The sequence below is a fragment of the Zea mays genome, chromosome 5 (assembly GCF_902167145.1).
Source record: "Zea mays cultivar B73 chromosome 5, Zm-B73-REFERENCE-NAM-5.0, whole genome shotgun sequence".
NCBI lineage: Eukaryota > Viridiplantae > Streptophyta > Magnoliopsida > Poales > Poaceae > Zea > Zea mays.
The window spans coordinates 117,689,600-117,704,498 of NC_050100.1; the positions used below are offsets into that span (position 1 = coordinate 117,689,600).

Below are 14,899 nucleotides of genomic sequence, written 5' to 3' on the forward strand. Positions count from 1 at the left end.
TTTACTCTTCCGTATAGAAGAGGTCAGCTAGAAAACTTTGGAGCATTGTGGAACCCCGTTGGTAGAAACTTTTCCTCCTCTTTTGTCTCACTGACATTATGGGCCTACATGTCAGGACCTTCCTTCTTACTTTTTTTCATCTTTTGTCTCACTAATGTTATGGGGCCACACATATTCTTCAGTGATAGTCAGATAGAGCATGCACGCTCGGACGCTCCCAACAACTCTGCACACTCGCCTGCAGGCACATGCGAAGGTCAGCGAAGGAGCAGGCACATGACATGCGTGGTCAGAGGAGCAGCGTGGTGGCCGAGCCATGCGAGTGGCCCAGTGCTGAGCTCGACGCAGCCGATGCGAGGTCGACACAGTTATCTGCGAGCGTGGTCAGGTGCAGGGCGAGTCCATCGCGTCCGGCGCAGCTTTGTCAAAAGACGTGGAAGGACCGCAAAACAAAACGAAATTCACACAGGACCTAAATATAATATATCATATGTAAATCAGATACTTCATATTTCTTTATGGCTTGATCCAACAGTTGAGATCTTATTGGTGACGTGGCCTGTCTGTTTTGCAAGAAAACACACCGAATTTTTTTATTTTTTAATCGTTTTTTCAAAAAAAAAATAACATCTAGACCCCTGGATGACTTATTTCGACTTTTGGATCCGATGCTCGACGTCATTGGTTGTGGCACCGAGTTAAGACACCTCAGCACTATAGGTCTTGACGCCGAGGTAGGATGACACGACATCCGACGTGGCGCCTAGCTTGGTGCCATAGATCTTGGCGCCGAGCTAGGACTTAAGCGCCTGACCGTCTCCTTCCTCTCATTTCTCTCACTCCCGCGTCATTTCTTCGTCCCGCCGCCCACGCCCACCTCTAGCACGACCGCCTAGCGCCGCCAGCTCGGACGCCGACATCGAGCCCAATGCGGCCGCCGACGTCGAGCCCAACGCGGCCCCCGATGCCGAGTCAAGCGGCGCCCCCCGCGCCCCAACCACTTCACCGCCCGTCCGTCTTACACGCCGCCACTGCAAGGTAATGAGTTAGTATTTCTGTAGTAATTAGTTAGTGGTTAATCAGTGTTTATTATTTAGTTAGTATTTACTTTGTTAACTATTTAGTGTTTAGTATTTCAGTATTTAGTTAGCACATATTCGCTTTGGTTAATGCATACACTACAACCTTTTAGGCCTTCTGTGACATTATGATTATGTCTCTAACTAGTGTTTGTTTGTCACAGGTTATATTTTGGTGACGCCATTATGACGAAAAGGTCATTGTCACAAAAAGTGCGTGTTAAATGGACTACAATGACGATCATTAAAAAAATCATCAACTAAATACAGTACACTGCAAAATTAAAAGGGGATCAACTAAATTTTTTGCGCAGCATTGCCGCACACACTATTTTATTAACCAAATTTTATGTACATCTACATTAAATTATTAAATTTATAATGTAATTCGGATATTTAGAATCCAGCCATACAAGCGGCTATTAAAAGAAAAAAAAGAACAATTGCGAAGGTTCCAAAACCATATAAATTTTTTGACGTAGTGTTCAGAATTCTTGAGCATTTTTTTCTTGTTTTTGTTCCTTTGGTACCTTGTGGGGACTCAAATCCTTTTGTAGCAGTGTGGTTTTTTACTCCTCCGTATAGAAGAGGTCGGCTAGAAAACTTTGGAGCATTGTGGAACCCCGTTGGTACGTTGGTAGAAACGTTTTCTCCTCTTTTGTCTCACTGACATTATGGAACTACATGTCAGGATCTTCCTTCTTACTTTTTTCATCTTTTGTCTCACTAATGTTATGGGGCCACACATATTCTTCAGTGATAGTCAGATACAGCATGCATGCTCCCAACAACTCTGCACACTCGCCTGCAGGCACATGCGAAGGTCAGCGAAGGAGCAGGCACATGCGTGGTCAGAGGAGAAGCGTGGTGGCCGAGCCATGCGAGTGGCCCAGTGCTGTGCTGAGCTCGACGCAGCCGATGCGAGGTCGGCACAGTTATCTGCGAGCGTGGTCAGGTGCAGGGCGAGTCAGTCCATCGCGTCCGGCGCAGCTTTGTCAAAAGACGTGGAAGGACCGCAACAAAACGAAATTCACACAGGACCTAAATATAATATATCATATGTAAATCAGATATTTCATATTTCTTTATGGCTTGATCCAACGGTTAAGATCTTATTGGTGACGTGACCTATCTGTTTTGCGAGGAAACACATCGATTTTTTTGTTTTTTAAAATTTTTAACAAAAAATAACATCTAGACCCCCTGGATGACTTATTTCGACTTTTGGATCTGATGCTCGGCGCTATTGGGCTCGGTGCCACAGGTCTTGGCGCTGAGGTAGGATGACGCGACATCCGACGTGACGCCTAACTTGGCGCCCTAGATCTTGGTGTCAAGCTAGGACTTAAGCGTCTGGCCGTCTCCTTCCTCTCATTTCTCTCACGCACGCGCCGTTTCTTCTTCGTGTCGACGTCCCGTCGCCCGCGCCCACCTCTAGCACGGTTGCCCAGCGCCGCCGGCCCGGACACCGACACTGAGCCCAACGCGGCCGCCGCCGACGAGCCAAGCGTCGCGCGCCCCGCGTCGGCGCGACTGCCGCCGGCCCCAACCGCTCCGCCCCAACCACTTCACCGCCCGTCCGTCCTACACGCCGCCACTGCAAGGTAATGAGTTAGTATTTCTATAGTAATTAGTTAGTGGTTAATTAGTGTTTAGTATTTAGTTAGTATTTACTTTGTTAACTATTTAGTGTTTAGTATTTCAGTATTTAGTTAGCACATGTTCGCTTTGGTTAATGCATACACTATAACCTTTTAGGCCTTCTGTGACATTATGATCATGTCTCTAACTAGTGTTTATTTATCACAGGTTATATTTTGGTGACGCCATTGTGACGAAAAGGTCATTGTCACAGAAGAAGCGTGTTAAATGGACTACAATGACAATCATAAAAAAATCGTCATAGATTTTATGACACATACTAGATTCGTCATGAAATCTATGACACTCTATTTCGTCATAAGTGCCTCTAAAAACGTCACAATTCGTACGACCATGCATTGCCACATGGCTAATGGTGATGACGTGGTATGCGACGTGGCAAATCTTTATGACAAAAATATTTGTCATAGATGTGATCGCGTGGCAAGCCACGTGGCAGATGATGTGACAAAATTGTTGTGACGAAGAATTGCGTCACAAATTCGAAGGTGATGGCCACTAACGTGGCAATGCATTTGTGACGAATATTTTCGTCATAAAATGTGATGACGTGGCAAGTGATGTGGCAAAGCTTTTGTGATAGATACAATCGTCATTAGAAGGAGCACATCATATGCATTTGTATCATCATGAATATTACACATCACAACCAAAATATCGTATGAATTTGTTCAACACAAATATTTCATCCAGCAGAGAATAATATAACTTCAAAACATATATATGCAAATCCTTTAATTTAAAATCCAAAGAAAATCCAATAGCTTCAACTCAAAGTATTAGACATTAAGCATCATTTAAAATAATCCTATAACTTTAAATCTAGAGCTACTGTAACTAGCCACTATAGTAGCCATAAGGTTGCAGGTCCTATAGTGGTCAACCAGACTTATAATGGAGATACTTGGCCTCGATTGAAGCTTAATAGTTGACGAAGGAGGTTGTTATTTTCTTCCATCAACCTCTTCATACTATCAATGGTCTCCTGAGATGCCTGTTCTTAAGCCTTTAAGGTTTCCACTTCTTGAAGTCCATCCTTTTCTTGCTTCTCGGTCTCTAGTTCATCTTGAAGTTGTTCAACCTTTGCAGAAAGAAGCTTCTATATGAGATTTTGGTTGTTGTCCATCCTTAACTGGTGCTACCATTTCTTCCATGTTTATTCCATATCAACCTAATATAAAGGTTAAAGGTTATTCATCAGTATAGTATACCGCAAGTTGCAAGTTGTGAGAACAAACATTAAAGAAAAACAAGCACTTACAATTGCTTTCTAAACAAAATAACTAAAACCTATCTTCTGCATCTCCTTAAAAAAATCTATTGCACTAGGTTCAGCATCCTTATATTTTTCTTGCTTCTGAAATGATATAAAATGAGTCCGGTAAGAATGGAGGTCTTGAAATAAGGTACAGGTTGGATTTTAAAATGACAATTTAAAATGCATTTTAAATATGGAAAAGGTACTAAAGCATTTAAATAAAATACTAAATGAAGTAGTCCTCAAGTAACATGTGTAAATAATAAAAATAAATACAATTCAACAAATAATTAGGACATCACAATCATATGTCAAGAAATAAAACATATGGTACTACAGTAGAAATGGGTGGAGCTTGATGAAACATAGTTTCATAATTGCAGGACCTCATCTTTTCAACATAAATACCTTGTGGTTTGGAGTGAAGTGAGGCTTATGGAAAAGAATTAAAATATTGTTTACTTAGAGGGATGAACTGGAGCTTGATCGCAAATACCTTGTGGTTTGGGGCCAACTACAATTTTACGAACTCTTGATTGATCATCAATCATACATAAAACTGGTGATGTAGTCCTCACTTGATTTGTAGGAACTCCAGTGAAGTACTTTTTCAGTCTATACCTCATTTGGTGATGTCTGTGCACTAATGAAATGATTTCATAAATAACAAATCAGATTTTATTTCTTCCTGGAGCCAGGGGCGGACCCACAAGGGATTCTAGGTGGGCTCTGGCACACCCTAAGCCAGCCCACCAACACCCAGCCCCTGTATCTTCTTCCCCAGTTCACCTTCGGTCTTCATGGTTTCATGCGGAGTCGACTGCGCCAGGATGCCGCCATGGCGTCCGTCTGCCGTGCACCCGTGCCTATGCGTAGCCTCTATGCATCTGTAACACCCTAAATTTGGGGGTATAAAATTTCTTTCTTATTATCATTCAAATTCAGGTGTTACTCTTCTCTCTCTCACCCTAGGTTTTATCTCTCTCTAGATTCTCTCTCTTTTCTTTTGAGTAGATATAGCTTAATTAAGGAGGGATTAATTATTTATTTTTGTCAAAACATTATGAGTCATGAAATGTTGCATCATGCTGAGTTTAAATATTCTTTGAATTGTTGCACATGTTTGAATTAGCTTGAATTTGAAACTTGATTTGAATTTGAATTGAAAACCTAGAGAAAATAAATATAAAAGCAATTGGAAAATCCCTGGAAAATAGAAAAGCCATTTCGGCCCACTAAGCCCAGTCACGCGCGCGTGCCCACGCCTGCGCGCCCTCGATCTCTGACAAGCGGACCCTGCCTCTCGGCGCCGACCCGCACCCCTCTTCCTCTCTCCCTCTCGTTGTTCTGTGGGGCCATCTTGTCGACGCTTTGGCCCATCGTGTGCTCGCGCGTCTGTGCCGCTGTCCCGTGGGCCCCACTCGATGGTCCCTCCCCCTCCTTCAACTGCTTGCCTGCGCGGACCGCGCGCACGCACGCCGAGATCGCCGCGCCCACGTCGCCACCCAGCTCCAAACTGGCACCCCGACCTCCTCTGCAAGTCCCCGCACACCCCCACCTTCCCCCTGCCTCGCTCACTTCGCCTTTGCCCACTCACCCGAGCTGCGCACATCCGTTTTTCAAGCCTGTCAGAGCTTCCCCGTTGCCATACCTCCTGCGCCTGAACCCGCCGCTGGTTGTGCTCGGTCGTCGTCCTTGACCGTGCTCCGCCACCGTCAGGCCCAGCCTCGCCACCGTTCCCGCCCCACCCGAGGTGAATTTCCCCACCGGACTTTCTTTTCTCTCTCCCCAATTTTCTCTGTCCCATCGATTGGTCGCCGGTGATCGCCGGTACTAGTACCGCGCCGTCGAACCGAGACCCCCGGCCAATCGCAACAGCCTCGTGCCTTCTTCGCCCATGCGGAGTCGCCAGTTCCGGCCATGGCGCTCGCGCCGTGCGCGCGACCAAGGTAGACGGCGGTCCTGACAAGGAGGACCCGCCCGTCAGTATCCCACTTCTTTCCCCGTTCTGTGCCATTGCCTGGAGGGCCCCGACAGTTAGGGCGCGCCCGCGAAGTCGCGTCTGCGCATGCCCTCTACCGCTGACTAGCGGGCCCGACCTCCCCCTGACCCCGCCTGTCAGACCCCCGTCGTTTCCCCTCCCAAGTACCTGAGTCGCCGACCCATGGGCCCCGCCCGCCAGAGAGCGCCCGCGCTCGCATCCCGCACCAGGGATACCCGGGTCGCTGACGCGTGGGACCCGCCGGTCAGCCCTCGCGCCCAATCCCGCGCGCCCGCTTCTAATCTCGGGCGTCCGTTCTTGATCGGATGGCCGAGAAGCCCGGATACCCTTTCGCTGTGGTTGTTTTGCTTAAGACCCACTCGGTTTTCCGCGAATAGAACCCGCCGTCCCTATACTTTATACGCAGGCCCCTGTAATCTTGCAGATTGAACCCTAGGCTTTTAAATAATTATAGAATTAGACCTATTTTCATATTTTAAATTCTCAAACTTGTTTATTTCATATCTTTTGCATATGAACTCCAAATTTAGTGATTCAAATTGCAAAATGTTGATAGGAATATTCTCTGTTTAAATAAATTAGTTCCATTTACAAAATGTACATTCTAATTTTATGGTTAACTATGAACTAGTATATGTGTAGATTTGTTTATTTAATAAAATAAATGAAAGGAAAAACCCTAGGAGTTGAAGTATATTTAGTTTTGTGAGACTAATAACATGTATCACATGAATTTATCTCTGGTCTAACTTTTAGGTTACAATAAAACAAATAAAACTAGGTTATGTAATTATGGACAACACTTAAAGAATAATATATTTCTAAATGAAATTAGTTCATGTTATACTTTGATCTCATTATTCCTTATTTAGTATTGTGCCTTTTTAAGATGTATTCCAATGTTTGTACATGTTTGGTGTGCTGTTCATTTGTACTTTCCAAATTTATTGAATGCATGCTCGCTTTATTTAGTCAACGAGCAGTCCGAGGTTCCCGAGTGTGTTGCTGGAGACCTCCTTGAGCAACAACCTGGTGAAGGCAAGTGTCCTCTGACCTACTATGTCCTACATACTTTATGATTCACTGTCCCACATTACATTTCTTAACCTAAGGATTGACTAGTCTGTCTTTACCTTATCCTTGTTTACCTTTTGGGTTATCATGGTTAGCATTTTGCTATTGCCTTAACTAAATCTATGAACATGATGTGATTATTTATAATACGATGATGTTATCCCAATGTTGATATTGTGATACTCTAGGGGACTCAGGCCATTTTCCCTGAGTACATCTCTGTAAGGACCTGTTTGTGGAGTGACAATCCGGGATAACAGTGCAACTATGAGGGTGGAATGGGACACCCTTAGCTGATTAATTAGATGAACTTGGGGGTGTAGTTGGCTTTGCCTGAGGGCCGTTAATGGGGACCGGGGCGTAGTGCTCGCTCTGCCAAGGGGGGGGTGCAGAGGTTCATTCGATTTGGTTTTGTTAGTCACCGACCTTGGGGAGGTGTACTGCGTTTGTATGACTCGCGAAACCTAACGAGCAGCTATGCACCAGGGGAGTCTTTGTAAAGGCTACGTAGTGTATCCCTGGCTATTCACCTCGGTAGTGAAGATTGGGTCTGTACAACCTAGGCTGGAAAGGGATCACGACTTGTGGGTAAAGTGTACAACCTTTGCAGAGTGTTAGAAACTGGTATATCAGCTAAGCTCACGGTTAAGAGCAGCCTTGGGATCCTCTTTGATTAGAAGAATTCTGGTTACTTTTGTGATGATGGTTAACAATGATGATATAATTCTGATCTCTGGTATTTCCTCTTTGAGGGAGTACTTTTGGGTAATAACTGGGTATATTACTAAAACTTGGCTCTACTAATAATAATAAATACTTGACCAACTAAAAGCAACTGCTTAACCTCAACCCCACATACAGCTAGTCCACTTTAGCCAAACGGGACATTTGCTGAGTACGTTGATGTGTACTCACCCTTGCTTTACAAACCACCCCACCCCAGGTTGTCCCCACTGTACTCAGTGCTTAGGAGGTGATGCTGGCTACATGAAGGACTTCGAGGAGTTCCAAGATTACGATGAGTTCTAGTTTATTCTTAGTGGAAAACCCCTAGTCAGCTGCCTATATAGGCTTATTAGCTACGTTTCGTTTCTGCGTACTTTGATGTTTATGTTAAAGGCAACGATTATGTATTAGACTCTATGTATGTCTTGGACATCTTGATGTAACTAAAATACCTTTCCGCTATTTATTTCGAGCATTGTGTGATGATGTCCAATTATGTAATCGTTGTGTACGTGAGTTTCTGATCCTGGCACGTACATGGTTCGCATTCGGTTTGCTTTTTAAAACCTGGTGTGACATAATTGGTATCAAAGCCTTGTTTACTGTAGGACTCTAACCTAGACTAGAATGGTCGCGCTAAGGACTAAAGACCCCTACTCTTACCTTGACCTTAGTGTCCTTTCAAAAGTTGGTCATCTTGACCAACTCTATGTTATCTACTTATCTCAAAAGTTTTGTCTCACTTTTCTTTATGTTTACTTTCTGGTCTCATAGCTCTACTCTTACTCTTGTGCTTACGATGTCTTTTGTAGATGGCTCGTCTTAGGTGTACTGCACGTAAGTCTGTGATCCCCTTTTTGCCTTCTCGCCTGGCGGAGCGTCCACTGCATCGCACGGTGCCAGGTCAGTCCAACCACCTGGAGAGACTGCATCGTCACCTGCACGAGGAGCAGGAGCGCCGACGCTAGAAGCAGGAGCAGGAGCAACAGGACTATTCCCCCTCGCCTCAGCATGAGGTGGAGTCTAAGAGGCCTCCTTCCCTTGCACCTCAGCCAGAGATGCCCCCTGCACCACCACAGGGCATCCCCGCTGCTGGAGGAGACCCTGACGGAGACGACGATGACGCAGGTGGCAGTTCGAGACATGGCACGGAGCTCTTGAAGGAGCCAAAGCCGGAGGGGTGGATCGCTAGGCCTAGACCCATCACTCGTGACGCTGCTCGCGGGTGTCACTTCCACGACGCTCTCGACACCCTGCTGCGTCGGGCCTTCGACTGACACACTTGGTCCATCGAGTACCATTGTGTAGTCTACTAGCATCATCGCGGGTTATACCCGGACCAGTGGGAGGCTACTTGCTTGGTGCGTCGTCCAGACGATGATCTCAGGGGTGCAGAGGCCTTCTCGGAGCACTATTCTATTACTGAGAGGGATACTGCCGAGGTAGCCATGCAAGATGCAGCACAACGAACACTTTCTCAGTATTGCTCATTGTTCAGCGGGGTAGCTGATGGCCTTGATCTGAAGTACTACCCTCGTCGTTCGACCGGCAATGCTGGAGGTGTGATTGCCTCGCCAGTGGGCGAGGGCAATCCTAGGATGAACAACATGGTCATCCTGGCTGTCGTGCTCAACACAGAGTTGGACCACACCCTTGACGAGTTTGGCAAGGTTCGGGCAGAGGTCGCCGAATTGCGTGCTGAGTGCGCAGCACGCCACTATCTGGATGGTGGTTCTCCCGCCCCTATCGGGATTCAACACCCTTACCGTTCACCGCCCGTGGTCGCTTCGACTATGGTACCCCAGATTGCAGGACCCGGATAGAATTGGATCCATAGATCGACAGAGTCGGAGTCTGTAATAATGCTTAATTCAGTGTCTTAGTCTAGTCAGTCTTAGTTAGAGTTAATTTGCTTATCTTATGTTGGATGTTTGTTATGATGGACATGTAATGAAGTTGGATCTTTGTAATGATTGTCACCAAGGTGTGGGTATCCCCTGCAACTTGGTGTAGTTATTAATAAAGTCAGTTATTTAGTTGGGTAATCCATTTATTTCCGCTTTCCTTTTTATTTGAGAAGTTATCAGTGAAGATGGTCATTTGTTTAGTGCTATGAAGATTTTCTATACATCTTTTCTTATGCTGAAAGACTATAGAGTCAAATTTGATATATGTGTGTGATTTCTATAGATGTCTGAGAACAGGCGCAGAGGTGCGAGGCGTGCTCAGCCAGAACAGCAGGCACCCCAAGAGGAGGCAGCTCCGCAGCAGCATTTGCCACCGCCACCCCCGATGACCATTGAGCAAATGTTCCTGATGCAGACTCAAGCAGTCCAAGCAATTGGTTAGACCCTAGCAGCGATGCAGCAGGTGCAGCAGTAGCCACCACCACCTCAGCCTTAAGTGCAAGTCCAGATGCCACAAGTGCCCAGAGACAAGCGGGCAGAATTCATGAGGGGCCATCCCCCAGTCTTTTCCCATTCTGCTGATCCCATGGACGTCAAAGATTGGCTGCATACTGTGGAGCGTGAGTTGCACACTGCCCAGTGCAACGATTGTGAGAAGGTATTGTACGATCCCCGACAGCTGAGGGGAGCAACACAGTCTTGGTGGGAGTCTTACCTCGCCACCCATGCCAACCGTGAAGCCATCACTTGGGAAGAATTCAGGGACAACTTCCGTCGCTACCATGTGCCCGAGGGACTGATGATAGTAAGGAAGGAGGAGTTTCTTGCCTTGAAGCAAGGTCCCATGTCCATTAGTGAGTACATGATAAGTTTCTGCAGCTGTCATGTTATGCCCCAGAAGATGTCAACACGGATGCCAAGAGGCAGTACCGTTTCCTGAGAGGATTGGTTGACCCCCTCCATTACCAACTGATGAATCACACCTTCCCTACCTTCTAGCACCTGATCAACAGAGCAATCATGACTGAAAGGAAGCGTCAGGAGATGGAGGACAGGAAACGCAAGATTGGTGGATCTCAGGTCGGGAGTAGCAGTCGTCCTTGCTACTCAGGCAACCCTCCTTAGCCATTCAAGCAAGGCCACCAGCACCAGCATCAGTGTCAGAACCAGCAGCAGCAGTACCAGAAGCAGTTTCCTCAGCAGCAGTAGCAGTACCGTCAGAATAACCAGCAGGGAGGAAATCAATATCAGCGTCAGAGCAACCAGGCACCCCGCCTTCCTGCCCTAGCAACCAACCAGAGCAACCAAGCAGCGCCAGCGCAAGGAGGAAGTCGTGCATGTTTCCACTGTGGGGAACAAGGCCATTGGGCGAATCATTGCCCAAAGAAAGCAGCTCAGCAGCAACCAGCTCCTAATGCCCCATTCAGATAGAATGCAATGCAGCAAGGAGGCAACAACCGTGGGCAGCCTCGTGCCTAGTATTGAAAGGTGAACCACTTGGAGGCCGACACAGTCCAGGAGACTCCAGGAGTGACACTAGGTACGTTTTTAGTCGAGTACCATTCTGCAAATGTGTTATTTGATACTGGAGCAACACATTCTTTTGTGACTGCATCATGGGTAGAATCACATAATATACCAGTAGCACCCATGCATCCACCTATGAGGGTTAGTTCAGTTGGTGGAAGAACCCAAACGGATAGATTTTGCCCTAGTCCAAGAGTTCAAATAAGGAGGATAGAGTTCCTCGCTGATCTAATAGTTATGGGTAACCAGGGTACAACTATAGATGCCATCCTAGGGACAAGAGAACAGTGAAGTTAGTGTCCCTATCAGGAGAAGTGTTAGTAGAGTTGGTCTTGTCTGGACCAAGGGAAGGAAGCTATCACCAAGTCACCGCCCATATTGAGGAGATTAAACCATCGGAGGCTATCAATGTAGTATCAGAATTCCCAGATGTGTTTCCTGAGGAGTTGCCAGGTATGCCACCTGAAAGGAAGGTTGAATTTGCCATAGAGCTTATACCAGGCACCACCCCTATTTCCAAGAGAGCCTATCGAGTGTCCGGACCAGAATTGATGGAACTCAAGAAGCAGATTGATGAGTTATCAGAGAAAGGCTACATCAGACCGAGTACCTCCCCTTGGGCAGCCCCAGTGCTATTTGTGGAGAAGAAGGACAGAACAAAGAGGATGTGCATTGACTATAGAACCTTGAATGAAGTTACTATCAAGAACAAGTACCCCCTGCCTAGAATTGAAGATTTATTCGATCAGTTGAGAGGAGCCAGTGTTTTCTCAAAGATAGATCTGAGGTCAAGTTACCATCAGCTCAGAATCCGACCTTCGGATATACCGAAGACAACATTCATCACCAAGTATGGACTGTATGAGTTCATGGTCATGTCATTCGGTTTGACGAATGTGCCAGCTTACTTCATGTACTTAATGAACAGTGTGTTCATGGACTACCTCGACAAGTTCGTAGTAGTGTTCATTGATGATATTCTTATATATTCCGAGAATGAGCAAGAGCATGAGGAGCATTTGAGAGCACCTAGAGGGGGGGGGTGAATAGGTGATCCTGTAAAAACTTAACTTATAGCCACAAAAACTTGTTAAGGGTTAGTACAATAATTGCCAAGTGGCTAAGGAGGAGATCTTGCACAATACGACAATCACAAAGAATTCAACACAGAGTAGACACGGTGATTTATCCCGTGGTTCGGCCAAGTACAAAACTTGCCTACTCCACGTTGTGGCGTCCCAACGGACGAGGGTTGCAATCAACCCCTCTCAAGCGGTCCAAAGACCCACCTGAATACCACAGTGTTTTGCCTTGCTTATCTTTATCCCACTCGCGAGGAATCTCCACAAATTGGAGTCTCTCGTCCTTACACTTAAGATTCACAAAGAAGCACGGAGTAAGGGAGGGAAGCAACACACACAAATCCACAGCGAAACGCGCACACACACGGCCAAGATTCGAGCTCAAAGACTATCTCACAGTTTCTCACAAGAACGGAGCTCGAATCACTTAGAATAACAAATGGATGCGCAAAGACTTAGTGTGGATGATCAAGAATGCTCAAGAGTTGCTTGGTATTCTCCTCCATGCGCCTAGGGGTCCCTTTTATAGCCCCAAGGCAGCTAGGAGCCGTTGAGAGCAAATCTGGAAGGCCATCTTTGCCTTCTGTCATCGGGCGCACCGGACAGTCCGGTGCACACCGGACACTGTCCGGTGCCCGATTTATTTCCTTAAACAGCGCAGCCGACCGTTGCCGACCGTTGCAGATTTGGCGCACCGGACAGTCCGGTGCTTCCTTCCGACCGTTGGCCAGACCACGTGTCGCGCGCAGATTCCGCGGCTGACCGTTGGCTCGGCCGACCGTTGGCTCACCGGACAGTCCGGTGCACACCGGACAGTCCGGTGAATTTTAGCCGTACGCCGTCGGCAAATTCCCGAGAGCGGCGTCTTTAGGTCGAGGCAGCCTGGCGCACCGGACACTGTCCGGTGCACCACCGGACAGTCCGGTGCCCCAGACCGAAACAGCCTGTTGGCTGTACACAGCCAACAATCTCCTTTTCTTCTTCTCTCTGTTTCTAACACTTAGATAAATATATTAGTACACAAAACCAATGTACTAAGACTTAGAAACATACCTTTGCTCTTGATTTGCACTTTATTCATCCATTGCATAAATTCACATTTAAGCACTTGAGTTGGCACTCAATCACCAAAATACTTAGAAATGGCCCAAGGGCACATTTCCCTTTCAATCTCCCCCTTTTTGGTGATTTATGCCAACACAACATAAAGCAACTAGAACAAGTGCAAAATCACTTCAAATAAAACTCAAATTGATTTTGATTCAATTTTGGCATATACGGATCATCCTTTGCTACCACTTGGTTTGTTTTTGGAAATCAAACTCAAATCTCTATCTCTATGTCAAACACACATATTGAGGCATAAAGAGAGTCATTCCGAAAGAGATTGATCAAAGATTTCAAAAACTCCCCCTATTTCCCATAATCAACATTTCTCCCCATACGAAGCCAACTTTTGACAAGAGAGACAATAAAAGAGTTTAACAAAACAAAAACTCTATTCTACTATTTTCAAAATCTCTCAAGTGGTAGCTGATCCATTTATTGCTTTGGCCTTTATTTTCTCCCCCTTTGGCATCAAGCACCAAAACGGAATCAATCTTGGCCCCTTTTAACCCCATTGCCTCACCAAAATCTTCAATTAAGAGTACAAAGGCAATAAGATTATAGAGATGAACTTGGAATAAGTTACCCTCTCATCGGAGTGCAGTGGAAGTCTTGCATGGTCCAAGTCCACCTTTTCCCTTTCAATCCTCCTTCGAGACTAAATCATCAAACTCAAGCACATGGTTAGTCTCGAAAGGGTCAAGTTGTAACACATCTCCCCCTAAACATGTGCATCACTTTGCAACGGACTTGCGAGGTCCAGGGAGTGTTTGTACAACTTGAGCACCATAATAAGCAACAAAATGCAACAAGGAACATGATCGAAAGCATAAATACATGTATGCTACAATTCAATCTAGGTTCCGCGAATCTAAGACATTTAGCTCACTACGCAACCTGCAAAAGGTCTTCTCATCTAGAGGCTTAGTGAAGATATCGGCTAGCTGGTTCTCGGTGCTAACATGAAACACTTCGATATCTCCCTTTTGCTGGTGGTCTCTCAAAAAGTGATGCCGGATGTCTATGTGCTTTGTGCGGCTGTGCTCAACAGGATTCTCCGCCATGCGGATAGCACTCTCATTGTCACATAGGAGTGGGACTTTGCTCAGATTGTAGCCAAAGTCCCGGAGGGTTTGCCTCATCCAAAGTAGTTGCGCGCAACACTGACCTGCGGCAACGTACTCGGCCTCAGCGGTGGATAGGGCAACGGAGGTTTGTTTCTTAGAGTTCCATGACACCAGGGACCTTCCTAAGAATTGGCACGTCCCCGATGTACTCTTCCTATCGACCTTACATCCAGCATAGTCGGAGTCTGAGTATCCAACTAAGTCAAAGGTAGACCCCTTTGGATACCAGAGCCCGAAGCAAGGCGTAGCAACCAAATATCTAAGAATTCGCTTTACCGCCACTAAGTGACACTCCTTAGGATTGGATTGAAATCTAGCACACATGCATACGCTAAGCATAATATCCGG

At 46.2% G+C, this 14,899-nt stretch overlaps 1 pseudogene; it reads left to right on the top strand.

The window, feature by feature from the left end:
- The first annotated feature begins 964 nt into the window (after window positions 1-964).
- LOC109939757 (pentatricopeptide repeat-containing protein At1g09900-like) overlaps window positions 965-14,899 on the top strand; it is a 28,949-nt pseudogene continuing 15,014 nt past the window's right edge.